At 36.5% G+C, this 13,911-nt stretch overlaps 3 long non-coding RNA genes across 3 annotated transcripts; 2 read left to right on the top strand and 1 right to left on the bottom strand.

The window, feature by feature from the left end:
- The first annotated feature begins 1,841 nt into the window (after positions 1 to 1,841).
- On the top strand, positions 1,842 to 6,893 carry LOC109177255. The gene is made up of 2 exons (XR_002053554.1): positions 1,842 to 1,998; positions 5,567 to 6,893. It is a non-coding gene; the product is annotated as an uncharacterized LOC109177255 (long non-coding RNA).
- Positions 3,485 to 12,036, bottom strand: LOC109177262. Its single transcript, XR_002053555.1, has 2 exons — positions 11,933 to 12,036; positions 3,485 to 3,609 (listed from the first exon to the last, which is right to left on the bottom strand). It is a non-coding gene; the product is annotated as an uncharacterized LOC109177262 (long non-coding RNA).
- LOC109177269 lies at positions 7,927 to 9,089 on the top strand. Its single transcript, XR_002053556.1, has 2 exons — positions 7,927 to 8,001; positions 8,667 to 9,089. It is a non-coding gene; the product is annotated as an uncharacterized LOC109177269 (long non-coding RNA).
- Positions 12,037 to 13,911: the final 1,875 nt, after the last annotated feature.

The raw sequence follows: 13,911 nt of genomic DNA, 5'->3' as shown, positions 1-13,911 counted from the left end.
GAGTGAATTTAGTTTTATAAATTTTTATTAATAATTATAAAACTGACTTCATATTTTTTAAAGTAAATCTTTAACTATTGATGGGAGTAACTTGATAGTGGTTGTAATATGTTACGGAGTATTATTTGTACATTATATCATCAGTAATTCTACATGCATTTTTATTTGTTACTCCCAATAATATATAGGGTGAGTTATGATTTTTATTCTTTTTTTATTCAATAAAATTTGGACAATTGGTGAAAGTTGTACTTCACAGAGTAAAGGTAAGCTTATCATTTGCATGTACGGGCAATAGACAGTATTTGAGAAAAGAATATCGTTAGAATTATGTTTAAAATGGACAAATTATGTGTGTACTGGAGTCATAATGTTATTGTGATTTTACATTCTCTCAAAATGCTCGAATCAGTAATTGGGAATTCAATTTTTGGGGACAAGGTTATCATTCTCCTTATATCACGGTCATGCCAAATAAAAAAAGGTTAATTTCAATTTTAATTACGGAACTATCCTGAATCCGTAGGTGAGTTTGGCATATCCCAAGGGGTAAAAACGTAACTTGAGAGATGGTAATGGAGTAAATGCTGACACTATAAAAGAGGAACCTCGAGAGTTGAGAGCTCAACAATGGCGAAAAGCTCAGAAGAAAAGAATGAGGCTACGGAGGTGAGTTTGGGATTTCTGTAAGGGTGGTTGCCCTCTCCTCTGCTAGCCAATGATTCTTTCTTTCATTTTTGAAAAATAAAAACTCCGTAATCAACAACCCTGTTCTTTGAAAGAGCAGATATATATATATATGTTTGTGTGTTTGGAAAATGTTGTTTTCCCCCTTTTTTTGGTCACAATTAATGTGATGTACGAGGAATTTCACAACCGCTATATACATGCATGATCCAAGCTACTTGCCGCATTTCTCCTTTGCCGCCGCCGGCGGCGGTGGAGGTCAGGGTTATAGAAGGGGGCGGTGATGATATTCATTGACATCTGGTTGGATTTCTTCTGAGCTAATGGATCTGGGATTGAGATAACCCGACCCGTATCTTGGCGGGGCAACAGTCATGGCTCCGTGAATCTCACGAGCATTTGACGTTTGCAGCCATGGCGGACTCGCATTTTCTCCTTGCCCGATCCTAACCTGTAGGTCTGAGCCTCCATTCTGCGGACCAATCGTGACGTTTAGTTACGGAGTATTATTTATTTATTTATTTATTACAGTTGCAGTTTCTCAAGCTCTATATTTGGATTGGTTTGGGTTTATGTGAACTCTTGAAAGAGGTAATGAGTTTCTAAGGATGGTTGCTCCCTCTCTCTGTTGTTCAATTAAGCCAATGATCTCTCCAATTTTCCCTTAAAAGTATGGGTAATGATATACAACAACCCTTGTTGGTTGAAGATGAAGAAGAAGAAGATGATGATGAGGAGGAAATGGTTATGTATGGATAGATAGATGATACTACTGATCTTCAGTGTGTTTGTAGACGTGAAGTGTAATCTGGAAAATGGGATGGATGGAGTATTGATAACTGAGGTAAACGGGCCCTTAATTTCTATATTGAAATTCTGGCATGATTAGTGAACCTGAACCCTAAACCCTATATATGAGGCTGTGATGATTATCTTTGTTGTGAAATAAAATTTCAGATTTTTGAACTGACCTGCATCTTGGCGTGGCAGGTTTTTTCTTGCAGCCATGGTAGGTTTAGCCTTCTGTTATTATTGATAGAGAAAAGATGAACCTGAGCCTCATTTACTTTGTTTTTCTTGTCATGGGTTCAATTCTTGCTAACACTCTTTTTGAGTACTACTGACTCTATTACAATGTAGTATCTATTGGGTTTTCCTAGTGTTATTACACCTGAGCACACCCTTAGGTAGTCGCTGTAAGTTCTGTGTTTTGTTAGGATCAATCACTTACCACTTTGTTAGGATCAATCGCTTACCACTTATAGCTAGTAGCGAAGACCAACTTTATTTCTTCACATTTTCGAGATGCTGGTGCTGGACTTGCCCTTTACCAGCTTCTGCCGAACAAACCCCAGCCACCACCGGCTACTAAACTTGGCCTTTACTTCATCTCATCCTAGTACTACTCTTGGGATGCATTAGTGTTTGTATGATCACATATATGATTTTGTAAGGATGGTTGCCCTTCGTGTATTTACATCTGCATATATGCATATAAACACATGCATATATGACTTCCAAACAACATTGACACCTGCTTCAACTAATGAGACTTTGATACTATGGAAAGTGAAGGGTTGTACGAAAGAGGCTGTGATGATTCTTTATATTTGTCTTGAAATTCTGTTACCTGTATCTTGGCGTGGCAGTTTTTTTGCAGCTAGGCACAGGTTAACCCTTTTATTATTTGATAGAGAAAAGGCGAATCTGAGCTTCATTTACTGTTTTTACTTTCTCCCCCCTCAGTAAACTTCCCATGTTTATTTATTTATTTCTTGGGAGGAAGGCAAACTTATGAAGTCTTTATTTTGAGAATGAGGCTTAACTTCTGAGAGGCACGAGTTCTTAAGGGTGGTTTCCCCTCTCTGTAACTTTGCCAATGATTTCATCAATATCAGAAAGAGGAAATAAAAATAGAAGAAACAGCCCTCATTGTATGTATGTACATAATCCAACCAAACACCCCCTGCTTAAAAGTTTCATAATTTAAACTTATAGGGTGGTCACTTTAACTCAAAAAAAAAAAAAAAAAAAGAAGAGGCTGTGATGATCTCTGTTCTGTGATGGCAATTGTTTGGAAGTAGACTTTGAGCTATTCCATTAACCTGGCTTGGCAACTGAGGTGCTTAGTGAGGGAGAAAGAGTTGAGTTCATCAATTTTCTGTCTCTTCATCTCACAAGGCAACTTTTGTTAGCAGTCAGTATTTAGTTGCTTTTCTTGATTGAATAAGTGAAAATCTGAGCCTCGCTACATTTTGAGGATAAATATATAAATAATAATAAATGTGTATTTTTACTAATAGTTTAAACTTCTAGTTAAGATGGAACAATACAAAAATGTTCTGTGTGGTTTTGTTACTTGTAGCAGCATATGATTATCCTTGAAAAGTCTCTCCTGAAGTCATGAGTACTTGAGTTGGTGTTGACAGTTGGTAACATGTGAAAGCAAGTAGATTATTAGTTTATAAATGGAAATTCATTTATTTTATTTCTTTTTTTTTTTTTTCAATGGATAGAGGGTTGGGGCAATAAATTAAGTTGTTTTTATGCCCCATTGGCTGAAACCTGTTCTAGTTAACAGAAATATGCTTATGCCTGGAATTCATGGACAAGTTAATCTGAACTATATCCATTTGCATTCTTTCCTTGGTCCTCCTCAAGTGTTTGCCTGGTTTTAGACCTTAAACTCAAAACGGGAAACATAAGAAGATAAGTAAGAGCAAAGCAGCAAGCAATGCAGTTATAAAAGGGATCAGAGTGGAACTAATGGCATGGCTCATATTTAGAGCGATTTTTGGACTTCCCCCTTCATTATCCATTATCCCTGTTATTGGGCACAAATGATTTTTGCATCATCTGTCCACCCAACCAAGAGGTACCTTCAGATATGTTTTCAGGCCCTTATGAGTGATTACTCTCTCTCTCAAAACTGACTTTATATTTTTTAAAGTAAATCTTTAAATATTGATGGGAGTAATTTGATAGTGGTTGTAATATGTTATTATTTTTACAAGTATATATATATATATTATATCGTCAGTAATCCTACATGCATTTTCATTTGCTACTCCCAATGATATGTAGGGTGAGTTATGATTTTTAATCGTTTTTTTTTTATTCAATAAAATTTGGACAATTGGTGAAAGTTGTACTTCATGGAGTAAGGTTATCATTTGCTACGGGGGCGACTCACTGGTGGTAGACAGTATTTGGGAGAAAAGATCTGACAGTGTGGGAATTATGCTTAAAATGGACAGATTCTGTGTGTACTGGAGTCATGAAGTTACCGTGATTTTACATCCTCTCAAATACTCAGGTCGGGATTGGGGATTCAATTTTTGGGGACAGGTTATCATTTTCTTATATCATGGTCAAGCAAAATAAAAAAGGTTAATTTCAATTTTAATTACGGAAGTATCCTGAATCCATAGGTGATTACATGCCCATCTACCAGATCCCAAGGGGTAAAAACATTACTTGAGATATGGTAATGGAGTAAATGCTGACACTATAAAAGAGGAACCTCGAGAGTTGAGAGCTTAACAATGGTGAAAAGCTCAGAAGAAAAGGATGAGGCTACGGAGGCGAGTTTGGGATTTCTGTAAGGGTCTTTCTTTCATTTTTGGGGAAAAAAAAAATCAACAACCCTGTTCTTCTTTCAAAGAACATATATATATGCTTGTGTGTTTGGAAAATGTTGTTTTCCCCTTTTCTTTGGTCACAATTAATGTGATGTATGAGGAATTCCACAACTCACAACTCACAACCGCTATTTGCATGCATGATCCAAGCTACTTGCCGCATTTCTCCGTTGCCGGCGGCAGAGGTCAGGGTTATAGAAGGGGGCGGTGATGATATTCATTGACATCTGGTTGGATTTCTTCTGAGCATGGATCTGGGATTGAGATAACCCGACCCGTATCTTGGCGGGGCAACAGTCATGGCTCCATGAATCTCACGAGCATTTGACGTTTGCAGCCATGGAGGACTCGCATTTTCTCCTCGCCCGATCCTAACCTGTAGGTCTGAGCCTCCGTTCTGTGAACCAATCGTGCCGTTTAGTTACGGAGTATTATTATTTGTTTATTTATTACAGTTCTCAGCTCTATATTTGGATTGGTTTGGTAATTTCTATGTTGAGGGTTTATGTGAATTTCTAGTTTCTAAGGATGGTTGCTCCCTCTCTCTGTTGTTCAATTAAGCCAATGATCTCTCCAATTTTCCCTAAAAAGTATGGGAAATGATATACTCAACAACCCTTGTTGGTTGAAGATGAAGATGAAGATGATGATGATGAGGAAATGGTTGCTAAGGATGGTTGTTCCCTCTCTCTGTTGTTCAATTAAGCCAATGATCTCTCCAATTTTCCCTAAAAAGTATGGGAAATGATATACTCAACAACCCTTGTTGGTTGAAGATGAAGATGAAGATGATGATGATGAGGAAATGGTTATGGATGGATGGATAGATGATAGTACTGATTTTCAGTGTGTTGTAGACGTGAAGTGTGATCTGGAAAATGGGATGGATGGAGTATTCATAACTGAGGTAAATGGGCCCTTAATTTCTATATTGAAATTCTGGCATGATTAGTTAACCTGAACCCTAAACCCTATATATGAGGCTGTGATGATTATCTTTGTTGTGAAATAAAATTTCAGATTTTGAGCTGACCTGCATCTTGGCGTGGCAGGTTTTTTCTTGCAGCCATGGCAGGTTTAGCCTTCTGTTATTATTGATAGAGAAAAGATGAACCTGAGCCTCATTTATTTTGTTTTCTTGTCATGGATTCAATTCTTGCTACCCTTACCACTTACGCCAAAAGTTATAGCTAGTAGCGAAGGCACAACTTTATTTTTTCACATTTTTCGAGATGCAGGTGCTGGACTTGGCCCTTTAAGTCCTTTACCGGCTTCCGCCCAACAATCCCCCAACCACCATTGGGTGCTAAACTTGGCCTTTACTGTCCTTCTCCCTACAAGTTCAAACTACTTTTAGTTGAGGTAGAACACATCCTCCAACTCATCCTAGTACTACTCTTGGGATGCATTAGTGTTCGTATTATCACATCTATGATTTTGTAAGGATGGTTGCCCTTTGTGTATTTACATGTGCATATATGTATAAACACATGCGTATATGACTTCCAAACAACATCTACACCTGCTAGTCTCACCTAATGAGACTTTGATACTATGGGAAGTGAAGGGCTGTAACTTCAAAAACTGAAGAGGCTGTGATGATATATTTTTAGCAATACTATTTAGTTTGGGAAATAGATTTTGAGGTATTCCATATTTCAATTAGCTTGGCTTTGGCAACCGTAATGTTCTGTGATTTGGGAGAATGAAAATGAGGTAAAACAGAAGCATGTTTCTCTTTGTTCTTATTCTTCATATCTCACAAGGCAATTGTTGTTACTAGCCTGGGTGATTGGTAATTTGGCTCCTTTTCTTGATTAATTAAGTGAAAATGTAAGCCTCTTATATATAATATATATAAAAACATCTTTCTTGTGTTTTCACAAATGCAGCTACACAGGGAAGTGGTGATAACTGATAATCACCAGTTGTCCCAACAAAACATATAGCATCTGGTATCTCTATTAGAGAATGTGATTATTAATTCTCCTTCCTTTGGGTGAGCGGTGAGATTTAGTTGATTTTTTAAAGATACATCTGTATGGGAGTGAGGGTGATAATAATAAGCATAATACTCCATATGGAAATTGTGGCTGTCTTAAGACCCTACACTCTAAACCCTAAACAGTATGAAAGAGGCTGTGATGATTCTTTATACTTGTCTGAAAATCTGTTACCTGTATCTCGGCATGGCAATTTTTTTGCAGCTAGGCAGGTTAACCCTTCATTTATTGGTTGATAGAGAAAAGGCAAATCTGAGCTTCATTTACTGATTTTACTTTCTCCCCCTCAGTAAACTTCCCATGTTTATTTATTTATTTCTTGGGAGGAAGGCAAACTTATAAAGTCTTTATTTTGAGAATGAGGCTTAACTTCAGAGAGGCATGAGTTCTTAAGGGTGGTTTCCCCTCTCTGTAACTTTGCCAATGATTTCATCACTATCAGAAAGAGGAACTAAAAATAGAAGAAACAGCCCTCGTTTTATGTATGTACATATCCATTCCAACCAAACATCCCCTACTTTAAAAGTTTCATAATTAAAACTTATAGGGTGGTCTTTAACCCCCCCAAAAAAAAAAGAAAAGAAGAAGAGGCTGTGATGATCTCTGTTCTGTGATGGCAATTGTTTGAAAGTAGACTTTGAGCTATTCCATTAACCTGGCTTGGCAACTGAGGTGCTTAGTGAGGGAGATTGGAGAAAGAGTTGAGTTCATCATTTCTGTCTCTTCATCTCACAAGGCAACTTTCGTTAGCAGTCAGTATTTAGTTCCTTTTCTTGATTGAATAAGTGAAAATCTGAGCCTCGCAATATATATATAAATAAGCAGTCAGTATTTAGTTCCTTTTCTTGATTGAATAAGTGAAAATCACAGCCTCGCTACATTTTGAAGATAAATATATAAATATAATAAATGTGTATTTTTAGTAATAGTTTAAACTTTTAGTTAATATATGGAACAATATAAAAATGTTCTGTGTGGTTTTGTTACTTGTAGCAGCATATGATTATCCTTGAAAAACAAAACTCAAGTCTCTCCTGAAGTCTTGAGTACTTGAGTTGGTGTTGACAGTTGGTAACATGTGAAAGCAAGTAGATTATTAGTTTATAAATGGAAATTCATTTATTTTATTTCTTTTTTTCAATGGATAGAGGGTTGGGGCAATAAATTAAGTTGTTTTTATTAGGGCTGGGCATTTCGGTTCGGTTTAACCGAACCGAACCAAACCGAACCGAAGCGGTTTGGTTCGGTTTGGTTTCAAACCGAAAAACCGATCGGTCCTAAGATTTGAGAAACCGATCGGTTCGGTTTGGTTCGGTTTAAAACCGAACCAAACCGACAAACCGATCGGTTTTTAAAAAAAAAAATAAAAAAAATATATAATAACTAATAATATATAATTATATATAAATAAACTTTAATATAATCTAACATTCTAAGATCTAACCCTAATTTCCAGTTCACCCTTACCAGTTACGACAACACTTCACGCCTTCACCTTCGGCTCCGCCCCTCGACCCCTACGCCAGTCGCAGTCACATCTCCGGCCTCCGGCAACCGCCACGGCGCCACCCCTCCGCCAGTCCGCCACCCGTCCGCCCGTCCGCCACCCCTCCTAGGTTCCTCCGTTCCTTCCTCCCTTGGCTCAGTGACTCACACCATCCGCGACCGAGGTATGTTAAATTGTTAATAACTGAATATGTTTTCCTTTTCTACTTAATATTTTTTAGTTTTATAGGTTATAGTTTATAGTTTATACATTTTCTTATTTAAAGAATTTTGAATTAGGACTTTTATTTATTTATTTAGATTTTGTGTTCTAGAAACTAGAATTTCAATTTCATTATGTTCATTGACTTGCGCTGTATAAGTTTTACTTTTGTATTGATCATTTGATTGTTTTCATTCCAGTTCACTACTAGAATTTAATTCAAATTCCAGTAGTGAACTGAAAAATTCCCAGTTCACAGTGAACTGGAAAATTCCAGTTCACTTTTGCAGTGAACTGGAATTAACACTGGAATTAAATTCCAGTGAAGTCACTGGAATTTAATTCCAGTAATTCCAGTGAAGTCACTGGAATTCCAGTGGCTTCACTGGAATTCCAGTGGCTTCCAGTGAGTTCACTGGAATTCCAGTGGCTTCACTGGAATTCCAGTAATTCCAGTGAACTCACCGGAATTCCAGTGAACTGGAACATTGAACTGCTCTTGTTCAATTCACTGGAATTAAATTTCAATTCCAGTGAATTAGAATTAATATGACGGGAAATTTTAAATTGCTTAGTCATGTATCTTGCCATCAAGCGAACCGTTTACATTTGAATTTTATAATGCAGATGGATGATTCTTTGTCTTACCATCAAGGGAACACTCCAAGTAGCACTCCAACTTTGTCAATTGATGAATCAGTGGGACAAAAAAGAAAACTTCCAAACAGTGGATTTCCACCGAAACCAACTGCTCCAAGATCTGAGGTATGGAATCATTTCACTAAATTGGAGGACAACAAGGATAAGTGTAAATGTAATTACTGCCATAAAGAATTTAAGTGTGTATCAACGAGTGGCACTAGTACATTGAAATCACATAATCAAAGATGTGCTGCATATAAGGACCACCTAGATAGTACAACTCAAAAAAATCTAACAATACTTGAAAGTGCAAGTGTTGTTAAAGGTGGTAGTAGTAATCTTGTGGCGGTTGGGTTTAATCAAGATGCTTGTAGGAGGGCAACTGTTAAGATGATTATTTTGGATGAATTGCCATTTTGTTTTGTGAATGGGGATGGGTTTAAACAATTCTGTAGTGTTGCTTGTCCAAGATTTATTATCCCTTCACGAAGAACAATCACAAGAGATGTTGTTGAATTGTTCATGAAAGAAAAAGCTTTGTTGAAGAGCATGATTAGTCAGTCAAGAGTTTCTTTAACTACTGATATATGGACTGCAAGTACTACTACTGTTAGTTATATGGTTATCACTGCTCATTATATTGATGTGAACTGGAAGTTGCACAGAAAAATTATCAGTTTTAAACCAATTTCTGATCATAAAGGTAAAACAATTGCAAAAGAACTTGAGAATTGTTTGATTGATTGGGGTATCACCAAAGTTTTTACTATCACAGTTGACAATGCATCTGCTAATGATAGTGCACTTAGGATTTTCAAAACTAAAGTGAAGTGTTGGAGAGAGGATCCTATGATATTGGGTGGAGAGTTTTTGCATGTGCGTTGTTGTGCACATATTTTAAATTTGATTGTGAAGGATGGCTTGGCAGCGGTGGGTAATAGTGTGGTTAGTGTTCGTAATGCAGTGAAGTATGTGAGATCATCCAATTCTAGATTTCAAGCATTTCAAATACGTGCAGAGCAAGATAACCTATGCAGAGGGAGTTTGATTTTAGATTGCAATACTAGATGGAATTCTACTTACCTCATGTTGACTGCAGCTTTGAAGTATAGGGCAGCATTTGATCGAATGGCTAATGAAGACAAATTGTATGATGCTTACTTTAAAGAGGATGAAAATGGAAAGAGAAGGGTTGGGCCGCCATCATCAAATGATTGGGAGAATGTCCGTCGATTGGTACAATTTTTGAAAATTTTTTATGATGCGACTTTGTCTTTTTCTTCATACAAAACTGTGACATCTAGTCATTGTTTTGATGATATATGCACAATTGAAGTTAATTTGAATGTTTTCAGTAGTAGTAAAGATGTCAATATGAGTGGCATGGCAAAGGAAATGAAGAAAAAGTTTGATAAGTATTGGGAGGGGTCTGAGATAAACAAATTGTTGATTGTTAGTAGTGTGTTGGATCCCAGGAGCAAGATGGGTTTTGTGACAGTTTGTTTTGAAAAATTGTATGGTAAAGATACACTACCATACACCAAAATGTAGTGAAATGAAAGAAGCAGTTGTGGATATCATGCGTAAGTTGTATGAGGTATACAGTGCATTCTATGCTAAACCAAGTGCAACTACAAGTCAAAGTGGTTGTGGAAGTGAAAGTGGAGGTGAGAGTGTAATTCAATCTTGTGTGACTAGTGAATTAGTTTTAGATGTTGGTGATGTCTCGGCTGTTGGGAGTATTTTTAACACGTATGCCACCGGTTTGATATGTGAAAAATGAGATGTGCAACAAACATCAAATGAGTTGGATATATACTTGATGGAAAAGATTGAAATGCCAACTCCTAATAGATTGGGTATGCAATTTGATATTTTGTCATGGTGGAGGAAAGAAAGTATGAAATTCCCAATCTTGTGACAAATGGCACGTGATGTTCTTGCAATGCCAGTTTCTAGTGTTGCATCAGAGTCTGCTTTTAGCACTTCGGGCCGTATTTTAGACCAATATCGGAGTTCTTTGACACCGTATATGGTAGAGGCATTGATTTTGACACAAGATTGGTTACGGTCTTCACTCCAATCTGATTCAACAGTAAGCCTCGCTCAAATATTGGAAGAAACTCAGTTTATGGATATGCTTGCAGAAGGTAAGTTACAATTTTATATTTTTTTATGAATTTATGTATAGTATATACTATATTAGTTTATGCTTCAATATTTTATTATTTTAACTTGTTTTTGAACCTTTTGTTTTGTTGTACAGAGATTCGCAAATCAACAGGGCAACGTCATATTGATCTGTGACCGTGATGATGGATGAACAACTTAACAACCTATGAGTTTGGAATTCGTTTTGTTATGTTGATTGTTTTTGAATTGTTATGTTGGTATCCTTTATTTAGATATTAGACTTTGGATTTGAGTTATTGATTCATGTTTGTAATGTTTGAACTTTGAACTTTGGATTCTAATTTCTAAGTATGTGATGTTTTGGTAATTAGATTGCTATTAGTATGTGATGTTAGTATTTACTATTTAGTAGTATGTTTAAACTTTAAATTTTTATTTTGTTATATAACGTTTATATTTTAGATGTGGATTATGTGAATAGGTATTGTTTGGTAATTGGTAGTATGTTTGGAAAATTATGAAATGTTGAAATTTGATGAATGTAATTCTCGTAAAGTCTTAAACCGAACCGAAGACCGAACTGAATTAAATCCGAACCGAAACCAAACCGATTGAAACCAAACCGAAACCAAACCGAACTACAATGTTAAACCGAATGGTTCAACTTTTTCTAAAACCGAAAAACCGAAACCGAAACCGAAAAAACCAAACCGAAAACCGAAGTGCCCAGCCCTAGTTTTTATGCCCCATTGGCTGAAACCTATTCTAGTTAATAGAAATATGCTTATGCCTGGAATTCATGGACAAGTTAATCTGAACTATATCCATTTGCATTCTTTCCTTAGTCCTCCTCAAGTGTTTGCCTGGTTTTAGACCTTAAACTCAAAACGGGAAACGTAAGAAGATAAGTAAGAGCAAAGCAGCAAGCAATGCAGTTATAAAAGGGATCAGAGTGGAACTAATGGCATGGCTCATATTTAGAGCGATTTTTGGACTTCCCCCTTCATTATCCATTATCCATTATCCCTGTTATTGGGCACAAATGATTTTTGCATCATCTGTCCACCCAACCAAGAGGTACCTTCAGGTATGTTTTTCAGACCCTTATGAGTGATTACTCTCTCAAAAATTCATGTAATATGGTTCTATGCACATTCAGATCCCCATCCCTTTATATGAATGTGAAATTTGAATGGGTTTTGGATATAATCGATGAGTGGTTTTCATGTTTTGTGATGATGCTTGTTTAATCTTTTTCAAATATTCCTTGATAGTGATAGTAAATTTGTAATTGCTTGAGAAAGATAAGAATACATACATGTCAATATGAAGCTTATGATAACAATGATGAATGAAAACGGCTACAGGTGGTGGGTGCTGGATTATCTCGAATTTCTAAGTCTATTGGACAGGCATATTCAATCCCAGATTAATGTGTTGAAGTTTCATGTAGTATGCTTACTGCTTAGATGCTTTTAACACAGAATTTCTTAACGATGAGATCTGCAGCCAGTTTGTTCTGAGGCCCCTATTGGAGATGCCTCGAGGATGAAGTAGCTCGGTGTTTGGAATCCCTCCCTCCTCAGTCCTTCCCGGGAAGTAGGAGTGCTCAAGGGAGAATACAACTGACTAGCAAGTAAGGATTGATACAACTGGCTAGCTCGAGGATGAACTGTTTATATCGAAAATAGGTGTATTGTCTGCCCTGTTAATATGACTCGTGAGCTTTTCCAGGGGTGATATATTTATACCTCATTTCTTGACATTATGGGAGTGTTAATTGTCATTGAATTTGATCATTTCTGCATTTCAACATGGAGTGCTTGGCAAAGATTATACCCTGAGCATGTTTGTACTGCTAATAATGGTCTGTAATATATTTTTTTTTTTTGAAAATCAATAATCATATTTGTATTACTGTAATAAAGCAGAGACAAAATCCAGGGGGACAGAGTCCCAAGACAGTGAGTTTAGCCTGAGAGTAGACTGCTGTAGCTAAAGAGTGAGCTAACCGTATTAGAGGATTTAGGAACTAACGAAATAGAACAACTATGAAAAGTGTGTAAAATACTCCTACAGTCACTATTAGTTATACCAATGTATGACCGAAGCTCAGACATAGAAGATGTTAAATTTCGGTATAGTGATGAGCAATCGGTATACAAAGGAACCGAGGCGGTATAGTGATGAGGAATCGGTATACAAAGGAATTGAGTCCTGTAATATTGTTTGTAATTGTAATTGGGATTGGTACATTAATAATCAAACTCTTTCCACATTTCAATTATTTGTTTCAATTCACTTGTATATGATAATTGTTTGATGTTTTACTTTAAATATAATGAATGCTTCATTGTATAGTTAGTTTTTTTTCTTGAATGCTACTGACTCTATTACTTTCTCAACCTACTGAAGCATAAAGAGCCAGCCAATAACGCCTCCACTTGAGTTAAAACTCATGACCTCCCATATGGGAGTCCAACCCGAGTGCCATCTGAACACAAGATGCTTAGCTTGTATAGTTAGTTTATTCAATGATTAATATCTAATTTGAGTAAGATAAGTCAATAACTATAGAGTATTTAATTTATTTTTACTTAAATATTTAATTTTTATATTTGTCAATACAATTTATATATTGAGAATGCAATTGCAAAGTTAGAAGTTCAAAGGGCTAAGAGGGTATTACGCTAAGAGCATCTCCATCAATGGTTTTTACTCAGTTTTTGAGGAATTTATGACTGGAGTGGAAGAGAGAGAGTGAGGAGAGAGAAAGTGTGAGACCTCATGCAAAGAGTGGTTTTTGGTCTTTGATATGGGCTCCACTAAAATTGAAAGGCAACGGCCCTCGCGTGAGTGAGAAAATGTGAAACCTCCTGCAAAGAGTGGTATTTGGTCTTTGATATGATTCTCACTAAAATTGAAAAGCAAATGTTCTGCCCTCGCGTGAGTTGCAACATAGTGCCCAACTAGGCGCGTTACCGTAACTTGATCCTTCTCCTAGTTGGCACCTCAAAACTACACAAAAAAAAAAAAAAAAAAAATCATTGCTATCGAGGATGCTAAAGAGTTTGGAACATACTTTTCTTTGAGTGGT

The sequence above is a fragment of the Ipomoea nil genome, unplaced genomic scaffold, assembly GCF_001879475.1.
Source record: "Ipomoea nil cultivar Tokyo-kokei standard unplaced genomic scaffold, Asagao_1.1 scaffold0176, whole genome shotgun sequence".
In the NCBI taxonomy this organism is placed as follows: Eukaryota; Viridiplantae; Streptophyta; class Magnoliopsida; order Solanales; family Convolvulaceae; genus Ipomoea; species Ipomoea nil.
Note: the sequence above shows the minus strand (reverse complement) of the source record. Positions and strands in the feature narration are given on the sequence as shown.